Source organism: Mus musculus, chromosome 3 (genome assembly GCF_000001635.26).
Source record: "Mus musculus strain C57BL/6J chromosome 3, GRCm38.p6 C57BL/6J".
NCBI classification, from domain to species: Eukaryota; Metazoa; Chordata; class Mammalia; order Rodentia; family Muridae; genus Mus; species Mus musculus.
The window spans coordinates 53,290,758-53,312,096 of record NC_000069.6 but is presented as its reverse complement, the minus strand read 5'-3'; positions in this window follow the sequence as shown (position 1 = coordinate 53,312,096).

Here is a 21,339-nt window from a genome sequence, read left to right as displayed (position 1 = left end):
GTTCCCCACACCCATTTCCCACTGATTTATCTTTTCAAATATATACATGACATTTCTTTATAAGACGGATGTGGGCAGATAGAAGCTGACGGCCTACAGAATACTCAGAGCTGTCTGTAGTCTTCCTTCTTTTCTAGATTGGATTCTTGAAAACTGCTTGCTTCTAATCCACTTGGGCAGTGACTCATTTATAATAGACACTTTCCTCTTTTCTGGAAAATAGGAAAAAATGTGATGATTGGGCCAGAGAGATGGCTGGGTTGTTGAGTGCTCACTTCCTTTGCAAGAGCAAAGACCAGGTCTTGAGTCCCCAGAATCCATGTACAACATGTGGGTATACCTGGTCAGAGTACAGAGAGTAAGGGTCTGTGGAATGCTAAGCCACAAATGGGACATGTGTATTGTATCATTAACTTGCAGTAGTGCAGTGGTTCTCATCCCTGTGGGTCATCACCCCTTTGAGGGGTCATATCAGCTATTTACATCATGATTCATAACAGTAGCAAAACTACAGTTATGAAGTAGCAACAAAAATAGCTTTACGGTTAGGGGTCACCACAACAGGAGGTGTTAAAGGGTTTACAGTATTTAGGAAGGCTGAGAACACCATAGTAGAGGGATGTAGAAAGATCATGAGTTAAAGGTGATGGGGGGTGAGGGGGATACTATGCTCATAGTCTCATGAACTCACAGCGGCTGTGGTTTTCTCAGCAAGGCTTGCACTAGATCAGTAGCCCCATCAGTAGCTGAGGCAGTCAATGCCAGGTGGATAATCCCACACACCTGTGCATATACAAAGCACAATTAGAGTCAGTGGATTTTTTTTTAACTGTAATGAGAATATGAAGTAGGAAAGAGAGTGTGGGTGTTTGGAAGCAGTTGTAGGGGAGGAGAATGGATATAATAATACAATGCATATATGTATAAAGTGCTCAAATAACTAAAGTATGTATTTTTAAAACCTAGCCATGGTGACATCACTATAGTCCCAATTCTGGAAATATGGAAGTCAAGTGAATTCTTGGAGCTTGCTGGCCTGTCAGCATAGCCTTCTTGGTGAGCTTCAGGCCATAGAGAGACCTTGTCTCAAAAATAGATGGTTCCTGAAGAATAACACCCAGGATTGACCCATGGCCCCCATATCAGATATATTCTCATGCATGCACACTTGCGCATATATGTACAAGCACACACATGAAAACAAGAGTAATTATCGAGAGTGGTCTTCTTGCTGGCCATGCTGTTTTCTGGGTGCTCAGAGAGCAGTATCAGTCATCATGCCTTGACATGGTCTGTGGCAGATGGTACCCATTTAAGCTTCCAAGCCAGACAGTAATTGCTCCTGACTCCAGATGGGACATGGAACTTATTTCTAAATGCATACATATCTCTGTGGCCTGCATATGTATGAGACTCCTGTGATTTAACTTGCTTTATACATTATAGAACACAAAATGCTCCATTTTCATGTTATACAGGTGATTCTGATAAGAAAGTAATAATATTTCAAACAAGAAATTGAGTCTGTGTGTTTTAGCGATAAAGAAAGAAAGGGAGAGTAAAAGGAAGAGGGACAGAAGGGAGGAAGGGTGAGGGGAGGGGGTGGGGGAAGAGGAGGAGGAGGAGGAGGAGGAGGAGGAGGAGAAGGAGGAGGGAGAAGAATGACCACTGAATTAGAGTAGAAAGAAAATCCTGAAGCGGTCTTTGGGTAATGTGTGCTAATACTGCAGTCTGAAAACTCAGTTGAATTAAACACCTAATCTGCATATTTGCATTTGGAAATGTTTCTATTGGCATTCATGTCTTGGCAAGCGCTAATCTTCTCTCAGTAGCAAGATTTTATCATCTGCAGCTCCAAGAAAAAAGAGCCAAACACACGTGACTGGAAATCCCTTCTTAGAGGCACCCAACTGTAACCATCCACAAAATTGTGTAAGATTACCCAGAAATAATCATTATTGCCGTTTCAGATTTGACCTCTTAGCTTTTCATTTATTTCTATTTTCAGTGTGTTGAATTCAAGAAAAAGGGATCTGGAGACAAAGACTATATTAACTTTTACTGAAGGAATGTTTATTAGAAGACGCTTCATCCCAGGCCTCTGGATTTCTGTGTATTTCATGAGCAGCAGTACTGGCTTCTTTTATTCTGAATTATATTTTCAAGTTATTGATAGAGCAGCACCGTGGAAGCTAGAGATGCTATCTCTACCCATGGCAAAAGGTAGATTTATTGTCTGATATAATAGAATAACATGTTATGATTTTGTCCTTGTAATATCTTCTCATAGCCTATATCCTGAAGGCTTGGCCACTCATCTGTGGCACTCTGGGAGATGGTAACGTCCTTAAGAGGTAGGAACTAGTGGAGAAAACTTTGGTCCATATCCTTGTGGAAGGGAGATTAGATCACCTGGGGCATGACCCTTTCAGGGATCCTGGGAAGCCCGCTGTATCCTTTCTCTTTCCTGCTTCCTGGATGACATCAGTTCGTGAGCAGCTTTGTCCCACGCTGTCCTTACACGGTGTGATTCTGCCTCACCACAAGCTTAGGGACCACGGGACCTGGTAATCAAAAGACAAAATAGTAGAGCACACAACACAAAAGAAGCTTTCTTCTTTTAGGGCGATTTATGTCCAACATTATTTTACCGCACCCACAGAAAGCTGACTATCAGGAAACATTACCTTCCAGGACAATGGTCCATTACCTAGGTCGAGGGCCCCTCACCTCAACATATCTCTCTTGTATAATGCGACTCATGCATCTAAGTGCCACTGGCTCTGTGCATCACCTTGTGATGAATGGAACTCAATCGATGCAAACCCGATAGTATTTTGCCACGCGATGTACAATCAATCGCTCTTTACCTTTGACGCAGGGCTCTCCTCCTTTTTCCAGTATTCATAAAGCTAAGGTGGATTAGATTAGTTTGCCAGCTGGCATATAGAAGAGAATCTTAGAACCTCTGTAGTACCGGGCATCATAGCAGTGGAGATGGAATGCCATAGACATGATTTCTGGAAGGAGTGATGGAGATTTACTGGGCCAGTCCAAAGGATTGCGGGAATCTATAGAGAATATTTTGACTAGTGCAGTCAAAAGATAGACGGGTGCTTCTCAATCTTATCATTTGTTAATGAGGTCACCCTCAATAATAATTAAAAATTAATTAAAAATCGGCATGGTGGTAAAATGAGGAACAATTTGTATTTGAAAGCTTGGTACTCTGTAGGTGGCGCTGTTGGTGGTGCTGTAGGTGGCGCTGTTTGGGGAGGTACAAACAACTTAGGATGTGAGGCCTTTCAGGAGGGGGGGGGGTGTCAGTGGGGGTAGGTCTTTAGGATTTACCTCACTACTAGTTCAGTCTCTGCTTCCTGTGAGTGTGGCATAGATATGATCTCTCAGCTTTCTTCTGCCACAATGCCTTCCTTGCCATTATGAACATCTAGTTCTCTGAAACCATCAACCCCCGAAGCACTTTCTTCTGTAAGTTGATTTTGGCCATGGTGTTTTATAACAGCCACAGAAAAGTAAGTCATACCGCTAACGGGGACAGTTAAGCATTGTTGTTTATTATTCTGTTCAAGTTTTAGCATCAAAATTTTACTGACTTCATAAAACAACCTGGGATGTATTCCATTCCTTTCTTCCCTCTGGAAAACTTTGTATAAATTTCAAATATTTAAAAGATTTATGAAGCTGCATATATCTAGAATTTTCATTGAGGGAAATTCTAAATTTGTAGATTCACATTTCTTAGCAGGTATAGACTTACACCAGTTTTACATTAATAATTTTGTTCATTTCTATGATCTATGTTTGGTAATTCTAAATATTTGGGATATATATATATTTCACCTGGAGTCCATCAATCACACTCATTATTTTTGTCAAATGAGAAACATTATTGTTCTTCATGTTACATTTCTTCTATCCTTGCCTAAGGCTTCTTTTAGCTTTAACTGTTATTCACTTTAAATATTCTTTTGAGATTTTTATTTTATGCATATGAATGTTGACCTGGATGTCTGTACTATACCATTTGTGCCAAGGACCAGCCTCAGCTTGAAAAGGGGTTCTGAGAGAAGAGGTGTCTGGGAGTGGCAAAAAGAATAATTTGAAGTCAAATTGTGGATCCGAGCTGATGACCTGTGTTCTGCTTGAGACAGTTTTTCCAGTCTGCTTCTCTCTATGTTCTGCTTTCTCTTTGGAGAATTTTAGAGAATTTATATTTATATATATATATGTATATCCATATATATTCTATAATTTTGGAGAATCTATATTCTGCTTGCCTGCTATTCTAAGAGATCTCTCTGTCCATGCTCTGCTCGTTCGGGGTGTGTGTGTGTGTGTGTGTGTGTGTGTGTGTGTGTGTGTTCTCCAAGCAGTTCTCATTTTATCCTAAAAAAGTTCTCTGGATAGCTCATTTCCTGCAGAACACATGTCCAGTCTTTTATTTTACATATCAATCCAGTCATTTACTTCAGGTTTTCCTTTTGATAATCTGTGTTCCAGGACCTCACCCCTTAGATTCTTAGGAGACTATAAGCTTACATTTTTTTTCTTCTTATCATTGCAAAAGGATCCAGAGATCTGCCTGCCTTTCTTAAGCATAACTGAAAAGCTAACTGGGTGGGACCCTACCCTGAAATTACCATTTTTACCAAGCCTGAGCCTAACCTTAATCTGTCCCTAGGCTGATCCTGAGCTCAGGAATCTATCTGCTTTGTAAACATAAACAACAACACTCAGCTAGGTGGAATCTCCTGCAGCCACCACTCCCTAAATCTCTCCCTTAGCATCTTTCTGACAAGCTGGCTCACGGCGCACTGCTTTTGTTCCTTTAGATTCATGAAGCTCCTCATATCATTCATATTGCATCCTTATTTTTTTTTTGCATAGTTGATAAATCATATATTTCTGAACTCATGTATTTAGAGGTCTTTCCCATAGCCTGTCCTGAAGGCCCCAGTGTTTACCACTTTCCCTAGACATAACCACACCCTCAACTCCTGGACTTGTGCCGTCTCTAATTATGGAGCCATTAACATAACCGGAAGAACGTTCCTCAGAAGGAAAGAGTCGTCCACGGCTAGTGGGCTCAGAAAATATGTACACTAACAAGCCCCGTGACCAGAGCAGCCATCGACAGACACTTGGTATACTGGGGCCCTGTCCCAGGGACAGGAACCATGTCACTATGTCCCCACCAGCTTGGCACTGGTGAAAGAAACAACTTGAGGTCAATTGTGGATACAAACTGACAGCTCTGTTACCTGCTTGAGCTAGCTCTCCAGATGGCTCTCTGTATGATAAGCTCTCTTGCTAGAAAAAAATTCTAAAAGCTCATCTCTTGCACCAAAGCCCAGTCTTTTATTCACATACCTGTTGATTGTCCACCCCAGGTTTTCTTTTGATTATCGTATGCATCAGCATCTTGTGACTTTAGCCCCTTAATTCTTAGAAAAAGACACCAAGGACATTTTTTAACATAGCAAATGAATTCAGAGATCTGCCTGCCTTTGTAAACACAGACAATAAGCTAGCTGTATGGGATCTGGCTCTGGGATCACCATTCTTACCACTCCTGGGCCTAAACTACCTCTCCCAGGCTGACTTTGAACTCAGGAATTTGCCTGCCTTTGTAAGCACAAATAAATTTAGCTGGGTGAGATTTCACCCTGTGGTTACCACTCCCTAAATTTCTTTATTTCCCTCCTTAATATCTTTCTGACTAGCTGGACTCTTAGTGCAGCTGCCTCTGTTCTTTTTTAGGTCCGTTAAGCCCCTCATACAATTCATATTGCATTCTTATATTCTGCATAGTTGAGAAATTTTATATTCTTGCACTCATGCTTTCAGAATTCTTTCCCACAGCCTTTAAGGGCTGTCCTGAAGGTCACAGCATTTACCATTTTGTTAAGGAACACCAGAAACAATCTTGCCTCCTGGGCTCTTGCTGTTTCTAATTATTGTGGAGTGATTGATGTTGGCACGGAGAGCATTCCTCAAAGGAGGAACATGATAATAGGTACATTATTATACAAATAAGCTTTATGCCTAGCACCCATCTACACTCCTGGAGGCCCACACCCTGCTAGTTCTGCTCCAGGGCTGGAAACTGTGTCAGCTGTCCCTTTCACAGTGGTCATGCAGGACATATGTGTGCAGTATTTTCAGAGGCCAGAAGAGGGAGTCAGATTCCCTGGGACTGATTGTTAGTTAACATGGAGGTGCTGGGAATAGAACCTGGGTCTTGTAGAAGAGCAGCCAGTGCTCTTAACTGTTGAACCATCTGTTGAGGACCTCTCTACTTCTCTACTTCTGTGTGTGCTCAGGAAGCTGATGGCCAGTGTTTACTTTTGTTTTAATCTGTGCATTTAGATTGTAAATTAAGCATGGCAGTGATTCCATCCCTGAAGAGCTGATAAGTCCCCTTTCTTTACAGTTCACTTAAAAGTCTTTTATAAAAATGACTCTTCCTTGACCCATGGGTTATTAGAATTAAATGTCTTCAAATTTCAAACATAGCTTTATCTCACTGGATTCCAAGTTGTCTTTAATTGTAGTGTAGTTAAAGAACGCAGAACACTCTGTTACTAAGACTGTTTACTTTGGTGTGATTAACTTTATGGCTTAATCATATCTTTTTGTAAATGTGTGTGTGTGTCTAAAAAGAATGCTTATTGGGGAATTATTGATCTACTACTTCCTGCAAATCCATTTGACAGGTCTTGTAATTGGGTCTTGTATATTCTTACTAAAATTTCATCAGGGACTTTTTTTTTTGTGAGAAACAGTTGTGTCAAAAATGTCTTATTGTAACATTTGCTATATTTTTTCAATTTTTGTTTTGTGTATTTTGAAGTTACATGTGATTTGATTATCATAAAATATTTTTCTTTATAGCTGGGAAGGACTTCTCCATAAACACTACTATCTTTGATATTAATACACTATATTTTTTCCAATTAAATTGTGTACTGTGGTCAATATTTCCCTATTCTTACATTTTAACTGTCAGATTATAAGCAGACAATAATTGGGTTTTGTTTTTTTTTAATCAGCACAGCTGTCTTTGTCTCTTTAAAGCAGTTTACATCTAATATGATTACAGATCTATAAGGTTAAAGATAGCATCTTACTATGGCTGGATTAATACTTTGACCCCATGTGTTTGTGTTTTATAATAAGTGTTCTTAGCTCCTTCTTTTGATTTGATCTGTGGGCAGCAGCCTCACAGTCTTCAGAAGGAAATGAAGTAGAATTGAAGAGTAAGATGCACAAAAATTGTGTGGTCTGGGAGAATCGTGACACATTATAATGAGATTACTTTTTTTAAAGACCCATGCTGTCAATGGTTTTTGAAGAGTGATGTGGGCATGCTGAAGCACATGACCACATATGGTTTTGATTTTTTCAAAGGAGGCACGTAACATTATTTTCCCCTTGACACCAGCACTGGGGAAAATTCTGAAATTAATGTCTTAGAAAGAATGGCTTGTGAGGCAATCTTCAGGAAAAATAAATGGTGATTGCCAAGCTAGAATGTGTTAATTTGAAATGCCAAATAAAATTATCTGCATTTTCTCTGCGAAAGAATTGCTAGACCAGCAAAACAGAAAGTGATAGATAAATAATTCTGGAACTCAAAAAGCTGTTTGACATAAGGCCCACTGGATGGACATGCTGGAGATGCACAGGCTGGAAGCATTCTAGTTGCTTTCTTTTAGAGCTGGTTACCCAATGGTTGCTAAATCTGCCCATTTGTTATCTTGGTCCTCAAGTGACTCACAACTGTAAGCAATGACTCAGATAAATATATAGAAATAATGCTATAAAACTATGTGTGGCGTGAACCTGCAAGGGAAGAAATATGTGTTGAATGATGAAAAGGGATTCAAAGGGAACTTTTAGGTCATTCATTGTGGTGGGTGGGTAAAGTCAGGGGCATGAACACACACACACACACACACACACACACACACATGTGGGTTCAGAAATTGCCACTTGAACCATACAAACACTGACCTCAGTTAAACAAGAATAGTTTATTGAGCACACACCTTAGTACTGAACGTTCAGGACCGCAGACAGGACTCGGAAGCCTAATTGAGGTACTAGTGTGCTCCCAGGATAGACTTTTTATAGGAAAAAACTTTTATAGGTTTGAAAATTTAAGGGGCAAGCAAGGAAGGAGCAGTTGGCTCACTAGGCAAAGTATTATCAGCTAACCTGTAAGCTGTGGTCCTGAGTAAGGAAAGGGGTCAGAAGTAGTGGATGGGTGGTGAGTGGGAATTTCAGAACACTGAGATAACAGAACGTGGAGTAGTATACTTTTTGGCTTATTAGTAGCCAGAGTGTCAGTCCTAAAAAACACAGTGAGCCCGTATGTAGGTGCAGGAAGGGCTGTCTGGCGGTCAGCTCTGACTCAAGATATTTTAGAATAAGAATTCATATTGACCTTTGATTTGATAGGTCTCATGTAAAGCTTCATAGAGCTTCTTAGATTATCAAACTTCATACAGACAAAACAGGGTGTGTGGTCAGGATGTTCTTGCTCTAAGCCATGTCACTTCTTTGTGTTAATGGCTGGCAGGCATGCTACAGCAACATACAAAATAGCGGGCAGGCATGGACCAAAATGGCTACAGCTATTCTGAGCATGGGCATCAGGCCATAATTATATGTATATATACAAATATATGTCAGGGATTCGTTCTTGCCCATGGGATGGCTCTCAATTTGGGCCAGTCATTGGTTAGCCATTCCCTCCGTCTCTGACTCAAAGATGCCAAATAACAAGGAGGGCAAAAGGGAGGTTACTTGAATCTGAAGCGAAAGTAAAATAGACATTGGAGGCAGATGGAGGGAAAGAACTGGGTGAGAAAGTGGATGGGGAGGGGGATAAGGAAGGAGAGCATGGGTGAGAGAATGAAAATCAGCCGAGGACTGGGAAGTGGAAGCAGGGACGGCATCTCTAAGATCTACCAGAGATCTGGGATGCTCCAGGGAGTCTCTGGGAGTGACTCTAGCTGATACTCCTAGCAGTGGGGGATATGGGGTCTAAAACAGCCACCTCCTGAAGCCAGGCAGGACTTCTAGTGGAAGGATAAGAACACCAACCCACCCACAAAACTTTTGACCCAAAATGTGTCCTGCCTATGAGATGTGCAGAAAATAATTTTAAAAATCAGTTATTACTCAAGGCATAAAAAAATGTTTCTCTATTCCATTCTTCCTTGTGGCCAATCCCCTTCTCAGGCCAAATTTCCACTATTTTTAAAGCTATCTTTAGGAGCTATTAACTCATTTTGGCTTCTCAAGATAAGGCTTCACTCTGTGAACTTGCTATGTAAGCCAGACTGGCCTTGAACTTATGGCCATCCTCCTGCCTCAAAGCTGTGGTGCTCTCTCTGCCTCAGCCTCCTTTTGCTGACATCACGAACATGGTCCACCCGGCTGTGATTTCCGGAAGCCTTGGTAATTTCTTTTAGTTCCTTAAAGAATTGGGAGGAAATGGCAGGTTCCTTGAGAAGTAGAGCCTACCGGAAAGGCTTCAGTAATGGGAGCCCAGTCATTTCCTCTCCTCTCTTTGGCCCTCCAGCCATAAGACTGACAGTTTGGGCCTATCATATATTTCTACCATGATGTATGTCACAGGGCCGGAGTGATGCCGATCAATATGGACAAAACCCTCTGAATAAACCTACACTAAGTCTTTTCTCTTTGTAAGTAGGGCTTAGGTATTTGGTATAATCAGAGGATACTGACAAACCTACTCCTTAACAACTTCTTTTGTTGCCTGGAGTCATAGGTGATTGGTTTTGTTTGCTTAATTTACCATGTCAATAATGTATCAAGGGCGAATGGAACAAACTCCCTCTGAATTAGCTGTATGCTCTCTGGCATAGCTTTTCTGTTTTGATTTCTCTCCAGAACTGTCTGTTCTCCTGCCGCAGTCAGACCTGCTTTTCTCAGGGACTGCTCCTTAGCTGGAGTGACAACGTTGTTACCACCTCCGAGTCCCATAATCCTCTTGGCTTCTTCCCAGAACTCTGTTTCTCACTTGGCTCACTTTGGTTTGCTGAAGCAGCAACTGCTGCTAGGACCTTATGACAAAGCCTATCAGACGATGTTTTGAGGCCTTAAAAACATTTTATTGTGTCTTCCTCCTAACCTCACACTTAAATGGCAATAAATTCAAAATAAAAACTTATTTTCCCTTGCCGTCTGAGGGGAATTGCTCAGTTCGCTGTGGCTCACGCTTTGAGCCGCTGTTCTGGCTGTTGGTATGTCGATGAGCAGAGGACTGGTCCTCTGGGGGGCGTTGCTCTGCAAACACGGTGGCTGCTTTGTTTGTGTATTTCTGACTCTTGGCCCAAGACTTTTGAATGGTCTGGTCAACTTTCCCAGAAACGGATCTTCTGGTCTGCTGCTTGTGGGGTGGGAATGGGGGTGGGGCTATGGGCCTGACTGGCAGTGTCCGTAGCCAGAAGAGCCCAGCTATTGCTCAGCCCCATCACTTCCACGCAGCCCCTCTCTACATGTCACCTCTCTCTGCTCTTCCTGATTCCCAAAGATCCAATGTTTCTGGTTCAGTTTCTTCCTGGATTACACTCTCATCTTCTGCCATAGAAAAAGAAGACCGTTTTCTACCATGTGGGCCAAAGGAGGGCTCATTGGTCTAACTGCTGTTCACATGAAAGTGAAAGTCAATTTCTAGCTTTTATAGTTAACCATTCCACCACCTTTAGAGACATTAGGACATTTACATTAGGAAATTCAGGCTTCAAATTAATCTGTTTGCTCTGTTGCTAGTTTATATTTCTATAATCCCTCCCTATTGCTAATTTAATTACAAATTCACTATAAATTATAAAATAAACTCCAATTAATCCCTCCCTAGTGCTAAGTTATATTTCTACTTTCTTTGGTTCAGAACATTTAAAAATCACTGATTTCTCCGGTTTAAAGCTTCCAGACTGCTGAGGTCACTTCATATCTACTCTTCACTCCTGTCTCCCTTGTCCTTTGTCCTTTCAAAAACGTTTAGATGACATTTTAATAGTAATTCACAAGCAAACAGGTATAAGTGTGCGTGTGTTCGATTTGCTGTGCTTTCTTAGATGGTTTTTGTTCTGCTGTGAACTTCTCAGAACCTAAATGATGCCTAATTTCTTTGTAAAAAAAAAAATCTGAGAATCAACTTATTTTTTTCTCAGTGCTATAACAAAATATTTGAAGCATGGTACTTTAATAGAACAAAGTGGGTTTAGGGTTTATTTAGCTCACTGTTTAGAAGGTGGAATATCCACACACACAAAAATAAATAAATAAAAACCACAGGGCTGACTCTGATGAATCAACCTTCCTTAGTATAATAGATGATGTCATTGTATATAACTGTGTGGTAGAGAGACAGACAGACAGACAGACAGAGACACACACACACGCACACAGACATGGTGGGGTGAGTAAAGAGAATCACAGGGTCAAAAAGAAGCTAGAAAGAAACTCCAGTCTTTTAAAAGAATATCTCATTCTTGTGTGGGGTAAGTAAAATTTACAAGTTAATTCCTTTTTTTATTGGTGTAATCTCAAATATACCGCCAATCCCTAAATAATCTACCATCTCAACGTTAGCATGTTAGGGCTATCTCTAACTTATGAGCCATTGGGATGAGGGCTATCTCCAACTCAGGCTCCCGGGAGGTTCCTTTTGTTTGCTAGCACTTCTGTTATTACAAAGAGTTTCTAGATTTGGTTAGTTTACAGCCCTTTTCCTTCCGTGGGCTTTGAACCAGCGTGGCTCTAAGTCTTTTCCTTCCTGTGTTGTTCTTGTGACAGATATAAATCTGGGAAAGGAGGAGACATCTGAGCCGACGGCAGCTTCTGTTTAGGTGTTACTATTGTACCATTCACTGAAGCCCGCCACACACCAAGTCTGCAGGCTGTGGGACCTGCAAATGTTTGTTTCTCCTGGGACAATGTGACTCACCAGACAGTTGTCAGGGACACAGGCTGCATGTGTCGGGAGAGAAGCAAGGAACAGTTGAGATCGGCTCTATAGAGTATGAAGATCCTTTTTTAAAAAAACAAAGTTGTTAGCCCCTCATAGCATTCGTATAGTTAAGAAAATTTTTTCTATATGTGTCAGGCCTATGATTGATGGGGTTGCATAAAGGAGAAGTCTTCAGAGTCTTCTAGCCTGACTCCACAAGTCACTAGGACATGCTACCTGGAATCTCAAAAGACCTGAGAAACGCTGATGTAAACACACATGTCTCCTGGTGTAGAAGCAGATAGGCCCTTCCCACACTAAGTAGTCTGGGATAGAAACAATCTGTATACAGGGGCTGTTTTCATTTACAAAGTGTATCAAAGTAATTTTTATTATTGTGCAGAAAAGAAATTATAGCCAAGCACACTTTTAACTCCAGCACTTGGGAGGAAGAGGAAGGCAGATCTCTGTAAGTATGAGGCCAGCCTGGTTTACAGAGCAAATTCCAGGACAGTCAGTGTCACACAGTGAACCTTGTCTTGAAAAAACCAAATATCAAACATATATAAAAATCTCCATATATTCTAATAGCAAATAGATTTGTCCTCATAGAGTTTTTCTGTGAGAGAGTTAATGATTCAAGTAAAGAAAAAGGAATAAACACTTACATGAAAAATAGAACATAAAAATTTCAAAAAAAAAAAAAATAGGGAAAACAAACAAAGGTAGGGCTGGGGAGATGCTCAGTAGTAAAGACCATGGCTGCTCTCGCAGAGGACTCAGGCTGAGCTTCCTGCGTCCATTTGCAAGGTCATTATCATTTGTAACTCCAACTCTAGGGGATACCACGCTCTCTTTTACCCTCTCTGGGCACTGCACATGCATGGTACACATATAAACACACAGGCAAAATTTCATACATGTAAAATAAAGATTGAAGATTTGATTTTCTAGAAGAGAAGACAGAAAAGTTTATTGTTTGTTTTTTTAAGGTCAAGGTATCTAATATTCTGAAATAGGTATTTGCTGGCTAACCTGGCAGGTTTGGAGGCTACACTTGAGTATATTAGACAGTTCCGTGGTGTCTCCACTATCCTTTTGCGGGCTGTTTGATTTATCCTTCAAAGTATCATTTTCATGACATTGAAAAAAATCATCTTTTTACATCAAAACTAAGACTCTGGGAAGATTTGTGCGAACATCATGGTTTGTTGTCTTTCTATCATCAGAAGACCTCAAATAATTTTCTATGTGGTCGGGATGATAACAACTTAGTCATGTGACTAGTGGCCATGCTTAATATAATCCATAGTGAGAACACTGGCAGCAAATAGGAGTGGTAGTCTCATCTGTAAGCCTAGAAGCAGCTGTTGGTTTACAAGGACCTAGAAACACACTCCTTAATTTCTTTCTACTTCCACAATAGTTAAGTCTTACAGAGGCTAAAACCCTGTTCACATAGATACTTAAGACCAGTCATAGAGGATCCTGAAGGAAAATTACGTTCACACTCTTCAAGGGCACTTGTCTGTCTGTGCGACTTCTGATGCTCTCAGAGAAGACGCCATGCAACTTTAACATCAAGTCTGTGCTGGAGGAAAGCTAAGTGCCCACTGAGTGATGAATGACTAAGGAAGAGATGGCGCACATACTGAGTAGAAGAGAAAGCAGTCATAGAAGCATTACATCCTGTCATTGCAATACACCGACGGAGCTGGAAATCACTATGTTTAGAGAAATAAGTGAGGGCCAGCTTGGTGCTACCACTCAGGTAGAATCTAAAAGTAAAGTTGATCTCACAGAAATAGACAGGAGAATGGTGAAAGCCAGAGAAAGCAAGCGAGTGAGCAGCATTCCTCTATGGTTTCTGCTTGAGGTCCTGTCCTGACATCCTTTTATAAGATTATAATGTGTTTGATGTAATAAACCCTTTCCTCCCCAAGTCACTTTTGGTGGTTGTGTTTATCACGCCAACAGAAAGCAAACTAGGGCATGTGTGTGTGTCTTGATTTATACATCATGACATCATGTGACTCCTCTAAACACAGCTTCTATAAATACCAAAGGGGAGAGAGCTCCCCCTTGTAAGAAACTCTGAGGTTTATGTTTATAGGTAACTACCCACTCAGATATAACCTTAGACACACTTTGTTTTAAAGCATTGCAAGCTCATGTCCTCTCTTAGGCATGCCATCCAACACTGTAGCATTGTAAACTTCACACTGGACTGCATGGGTGAAGTGGGGTAAAGGAAGACTCTAATGCCCTGGGCGGCTTCTCTGTTGCAGGGGATCAGAGCCCAGGCCTTTGTGGTTGTGGAGCAAACAGTTTTCTAAGCCATGATGGTTTTGCCCTCAACAATGAGGGTCGTTCTGCTCTCATGACTCCGCTTCTCTTCTTTTACACGAAGAAGCCCCGTGGGATCAGAAAACGGGGAGGTTTGTTCTTCTGAAGTAGAATAGGGACAAACTGGAGGGTGCTCTGCTTCAGGTCCCAGGAATCATATCCACCCCAGTGATTAGTATCCATTAATGTCTGGGGGCCATTTACTCAGAGTTAATTACTTATAACAATCTGAAAGGAGATACAGATTGAAACCAGAATAAAAACAAATCATTCCAGAACGGTACGCTCTGCACAGGTGCCAGGCTGGGCTTGTCAGCTGGCAGTCAGTTCCTTAGAAACTGGTGGCTCACAAGCCCTGTGTAAGAGTGTCGGGCAACTTCCTAACTGCACGGGCTTGGCGAATCTCATAAGTCCTCCTTTAGACTGTGACCTTTTAATTAATGTGGACCAATCTACTGTCTCTGGGGGTTAATTATGATGTTTGATTCCTGATCCCCATGTGGTAATGAAATAAACTCTGAAAAACCCACTCACAGTGTGTCAGACCAGGTATCCGTGTACGAGCTGGATCATGCATTTGTGGGTTGGGAGCCAGGAGAGCCAGCTGCCACTGTGAAGTTATCTGTATCATTTGATTATTGCTGTAGCAGTAAATTACCACAGTTGAGTTTTACATAATACTAATTTATTATACTCATTCCTGTAAGAAGTCACGGACTAGTCAGGCTCAATTGTAGCCAGTCTTTGTTACTTTGTGGGTTCTTCTTTTTTTCATCCTTCATCTTTAGGGAAGTCTTATCCTTCATTTCCCTGGATTTACCCCCCATCACTAGATAATAAATCTTTCTTTTTGTTTCTTCTTTGAACACAACTACTAACAAACCAGAACCAACCCCCTGCATGACCAACAATCACCACCAACTTCCTCTCAGGGCCCTAAGCACTTATGCACCCTCTGAAAAGTTCCCAGAATTCCAAACATCACCCAATTGCAGAAATTATCTGCAGCTGGCAAAACCGTGCTTCTGCTAGAGCATGGGGGGAATTATGGTCCGCTACTGCCCATCATCCAAAGCAGCCCCTCATCCTTATACCTGGGGCTAAAATGACTGAAAACATCACTCAACTCAACCAGGTTTCCAGGTAGAATCTCAAGGGTCTGTGACAGCACAGTTCAGCGAGGCTCAGACCCCGCTTCCGTGATGGCCGGTCCTTACCGGATCTGCTCATGGTTCTCCCCTGGCAAAGGCAGCAGTGCTGGTGTTTTAGTTGATGCTCTGTTGCTGTGAAGAGACGCCACACCTATGGCAATTCTTATAAAGGCAAACACTTAATTGGGACTGGCTAGCAGGTCCAGTAGTTTAGTCCACTCTTGTCATGGTGAGAAGCACGCAGGCGCTCATGCTAGCAGACATGCTACTAGACAGGAGCCAAGAGTTCTACATTTAGATCAGCAGGCAGTGGGAAGAGAAAGAGGAAGCCACTGGGCCTGGCTTGAACTTCTGAAACCTCAAAGCCCACCCACCTATTACAACAAGGCCACACCTCCTAATTCCTATCAAGTCGTGCTAATCCCTTAGGACCAAGCATCTAAATATATGAACCTCTGGGGGCCATTCCTATTCAAGCCACCACAGTGGTTAGGACAAATATATGTGTGCCACTCTTGTACCTTTATGCAGGGCTACCTTGCAATGCTTGTTGTGGTGGTTCCTAGACATCACAGCCAGGCAGGACTATTGGTTACTTCACTCCTGTGGCAGTTTGTATAGCACCATCCACTCCCATGAGATCTGGCCCCCAGGGAAGACGCTTTCAGGTCAGACCCAGCTTGGATCCTCTGAGTCGAGTCCTGTGTTAGACAGGTATGGTGTCTTTGGCAGTAGGGATTATGTCATCCTCTGGGAGGTAAACAAGGTAGCTTATGCTGCTTGGGGAGTCTCGTGGACTCCCCTGGCCAAAAATGCTTGATATTGGGATATTTGTTAGATGGGATGACTTTTGTTTTTAAAAGGCAGAACAGAACTTTCAGTAAATAGGGGTGACTGGCCTAGATCCATGAGGCAGAGGTACGGTGTGGGTACAGGAATGGGAACCCCAGAGCAGTGGTTCATAGTGGAAAGAAGTCTGAATTTTCACTAGAATATGTTATTTTGTTCTATTGAAAGCTGTGGGGCAAGAGCAAGAGGTACATATTACCTATCCTGATGCAATAATATATTGAAAATCAAGTGTTCCAGTTGGCTGACTCACAAACATCAAATAATAAAATAAACTCCTATAGCTAAAAGCCAGTGATAATATTTCATATTCTGTTAGTAGCATTATTGAGTAGCTAAAGACTTACTTGGTTTAAAGACTTCATATGTATATGTGAAATGAAAAGACTTAAAACGATTAAGCGGTTTCAAAAGCACATTAAACACAATTATGTGTTGAGCGGTGGCAGAAAGAATGAAAAGGAACTTATTTCCCGTCTTCAAGCCACTTGAAACTTAGTAGGGTAAGTTAACCCAAGACAGCAAGAAAGAAAAAAAATTAATAAAGCATCACAGATCAAAATGATGTGCTTGGCTCCCCTCCTGTGAGGCCATTATAGAGAGATCTTTCAGCAGTAAAGAGATAATTAAGGTTTTGACCCTCTCTGATGCTAATAACTCCCACAGGACAAAGAAGCGTCTCTTGTTCCAGAAGCTCTCAGCCACCCACAGTGGCCACAGGCTCAGAGCATGATGGGAGCTTTCTGTTCCCGCCCAGCACACAACATGGGTGCACAGAGGTCAAAAGCCCAGCTCTCGGCCCTTCCGTCAGCACGGTTGTGCTTCTACTTGACTGACTTTAGAATCACGTGGAGACACATCTCTGGAAGCAGGGAAGGCTCTCCCTGAGCAGGAGCTGTTCCCTGCTCTAATGGGTTGCAGTCCTGGTGTGAATAAAAGGAAAAGTCAGTCTTGGCCCCAGTGGTCATCTTAGCCTCCTGACTATGTGCAGAGTGCTACCTCACACATCCTGTTCCCATGTCTTCCCTTCCATGCTGGGTTGTACCCTCAAACCATGAGACAAAATGAACCTTTCCTCATTAAATTGCATTTGTCACAGAAATGCTATATATATATGCAGTGTATATTATATATACTATATATTCTCCATATGTATATGTATATGAATATGATGTATCCATATGATGTATATATGTGATTAATATATACAATGTATATATATGATGAATATATATGATATATATGTGTGTATATATATCATATATATATAAATGTTACAGGGATCATAAAGGACTTATCTGGATGAGGGCATGAGTAGGATAGGTCTACACATAGTCTACAAAATGCTTCACGAAAAGGCAATTGTCATAAAGAACAGCCTAAAACTTTCAAAGCCACAGGAAAGCAACCCCTGACAAAAACATTCTGGCAGAAGGAGCCCGGCAGGAGAAAGTTCCCCAGCATTTTAGCTGATTTTTATGTGTAATAAGTCTTAAGATTTGTGGCTCAGCAGATCAAAGGAATCTCTGAAATAATGTTCCCTGGTGCACATTTTCGGCTACATTCTACATTGATTTATACCTACTCTGCTGACTCTTGAAATTTAATAAAACCTTCAGCTTTGGCTTAAAATTTGAATTATAAAGAAATATGGTCAATAGTTTATTTAAGACTTGAAGTTCTTTTCTAAAAAAAAAAAATCAAAAACAGGCTCTCCTCAGATGCATAAATCAAGGTCAGCAAACTGAGCTGTTGAGTCATAGCTAACTCTCCCCATTATTCTGTAAATAAAAGTGGTTTTTGTTTGTTTGTTTTAATATGGCTTCTGTCGTTTTTCTCCATATTGTCTATGGCTGTATTAGCACTAGACCTGTTAGGTACTGTAACTGCCATACGGATCAAACAGCCCATAATCTAAAATATTTATTTCCTAGCTGTATGAGAAAAAGAAATTGCTGAAATCAGAAAGTACTGGTTTATGTTGCAACAGGAAAGAACATTTGACTAAGTGAAAGAAGCCATTCTCAAAGGACCAGACATCACAATTCCCTTTATATATATATATATATGTATGGTATGGGCAAATCTATGAAGACAGCATGGCAATGATGGCTTCAAGACTGGGGCTTGAAAAAAACATGAGTGACTATCTCTTGACATGGTGGGTTTTGTTGGTGGTGGTTGTTAGTTTGTTTATAATGAAATGATCTCAAGCTTGAATATAGGTAAAAAATTTGAAAATTCTGTGAATGCACCCCAACAACTTGCATCTTTTAAGTGGGTGAATTTGGCAGATGAGGTATACCTTAAGTTTTATCTTAAGACAAAATGTGAGGAGTTGCTAACTTCTAATTGAGATTCATGGAGTCAGAGTCCCAAAATGTAGAGCAACTTTATCTTATTAGTTATGTGACTGTGTCAGAAGTGATTAAGGGTACCACTGTCAGGCCCGGTGAGCTCTAAATGTGACACTGACAGCATGAACCACGCTGTGTTCACCTATGACTTGACATTGTGGCAATAAAGACTGGGATCATCTACAGCTGCCAGCTGGAGGACATCCATGTGCTGTAACAAGGTAGCAGCTCCAGGGCAGGGAACTCAAGATACAGAGTTTCAAGGGAGAAAGCAGCAGCAGCAGGCTCTCTATACCCACTCCATGGGAGGAGATGCAGAGACTTTCCACAGCCGCCCATCTCCCGTGCTTTGTGTCATGTCCACAACACAACTCCTCATAAGTCAAGGCAACCAGAACTGAATCCAACCAAAGAATTGATGCATTTAAAGTCGCATGGAAATTAGTTACATTATTTCCTCTTTGCATTTTACCATGCAATGTTCATCCTTACAGCCTATGAACCTAGAATTTGCAATACTCCTATTCTTGTTTTACAGAAGTATCAGATGGCCCAAGCAACCATTCTAAAAAAACAGCAGCAGCAGCAGCAAAACCCAACCTTTTATTTTATGCGATTGAGTGCTTTCCCTATATGGATATATGTGCACCACATGCATGGCTGGTGCCCTTAGAGGTCAGAAGAGCCCATTGGATCCCCTGGAACTGGAGTTATAGATGGTTGTGAGGCACCCTCTGGATTCTGGGAACTGAACCCATCAAGTGCTCTTAACTGCTGAGCCATCAATCTCTCCAGCCCAGCAAGCTGTCATTCTTATCGCCTTTATAGAGCAGCCAGAAGAAATCTGCTGTTTTCTTTCATGGGAAAGGATTTTAGCTGTATATGGGGGTAGTTGGAGCAACCGGAAATAGAAACTGACAGCTATATGCTGTCTTCTAGTTTCTCTTCAAATAGAAATACAAATTGGTGTTTACAACTTTTTGAAGATTTTATTATTGTGCGTTTGCACTTGTGTCTATGAGTGTCTGTGACCTTGGAGGCCAAAAGATTATGTCAGGTGCAATGGGAGTTGCAGTTACAGGCAGTCATGAACTGTCCATGGACTCCGGGAGTCTACATTCTCTGCAAGAGCAGTAAGTGCTTTTAACCACTGGGCCATCTCTCCAGCCTGAGTGTTTACTTCTTTAAGTTGTATTTACTCCAGATGTGTGGGAAAGCCCACACTGGATGGGGGAATTTTTAATACTGTCTTCTTTGCCAGATCCAAGTGGGTGGTTGTACCAAGAAATGTAATGAAATGTAGAGCAAACATTTATTGGTCCTCCTGTGCCAAACAGATGGGAGAAGATGTGAAATAAATGCAAGGTCTCCTAGCAGGGCTGAGGCAGGAGGTCCCAGAACAAACTGCTTGTCTTTCTAAGCCATGTGCAAACAGTCCAGAGCCAAAGTCAAGAGGGAGTTTTTCAAGGTTAGAAATGAGAAAGACTATGACTGTCCAGAGGAGAGCAAAACTGGGACTGAAAATTCTTTTTGTGAAAAATTATAGAAAATTGTGTTTTTAAAACAATTATGTTTTTCTTTTTAAAGCATCAAGAGAGAGAGCTTCTGAATAGTATTAATTGTCGTAGGTTACTTCAATAGACATGGCTAGGTTGCAAGGACAGGGAAATGGCCAGGAGAATCCTTGTTAGAGATGGTATAGGAAAGGAATCAGACTTACTTATCTTAGTCATGAGTGCTTGCACCAGCCAGCTCATCTGGGGCTGCATTAGGATAAATAGCATTGTCTTCATTTAAAAAAAAGATGCTTTCTAAAACAATATTCAGACTAATAATCAATATGGTAATTTTCAATTTAATATATATGTAAACATATATTTTATATATTCTTTTAATAATGCTCTGTTTGGACATTTGACATTCCACAGCACATTTTATTCACTTTTAAATTTATTTTAAAATTATGTTTATATATGGGAGGGTGGTAGTGCACATGGCTGCAATGCTCATGGAAGCCAGAGAGGGTGCCGGAACTTTGGGAGCCAGACTTAAATGTGGTTGTGAACTGTCAGAACTGGGTGCTGGGAATTGAGCGTGGGTCCTCTGCAAGAATAGCAAGTGTCGTAACATCTGAGCTGTCTTTCCAGTCCAAGTTTTAAAATATAAACTACAACAGTGGTTAAGAAATTTTCATTAAAGGTTGAAGAGATTGCTCAATGGTTAAGACAATATTGTGCTTTTGCAAGGACCTGAGTTTGGTTCCCAGAACCTGAATTCGAGCCATAACTCTGGTCCAGGGGATCCAACATCCTCTTCTGGTCTCCATGGAAACTTTCATTCATGTGCACAGATGCATGTGCAGACATAAACAAACAAACAAACAAATAAACCAAAAAAAAAAAAAACCAAAACACCAAAAACCAAACAAACAAACAGAAGAAAAACAAACCCCAAACCAACCAACCAACTAACAGAAAACAACAACAACAACAACAACAAAAAACACCTTAAAAAAGAATCTGTCAGGCTGGAGAAATGGCTCAGTGGTTAAGAACACTGACTTGTTCTTCCAGAGGTCCTGAGTTCAATTCCCTGCAACCACATGGTGGCTCACAATCATCTGTAA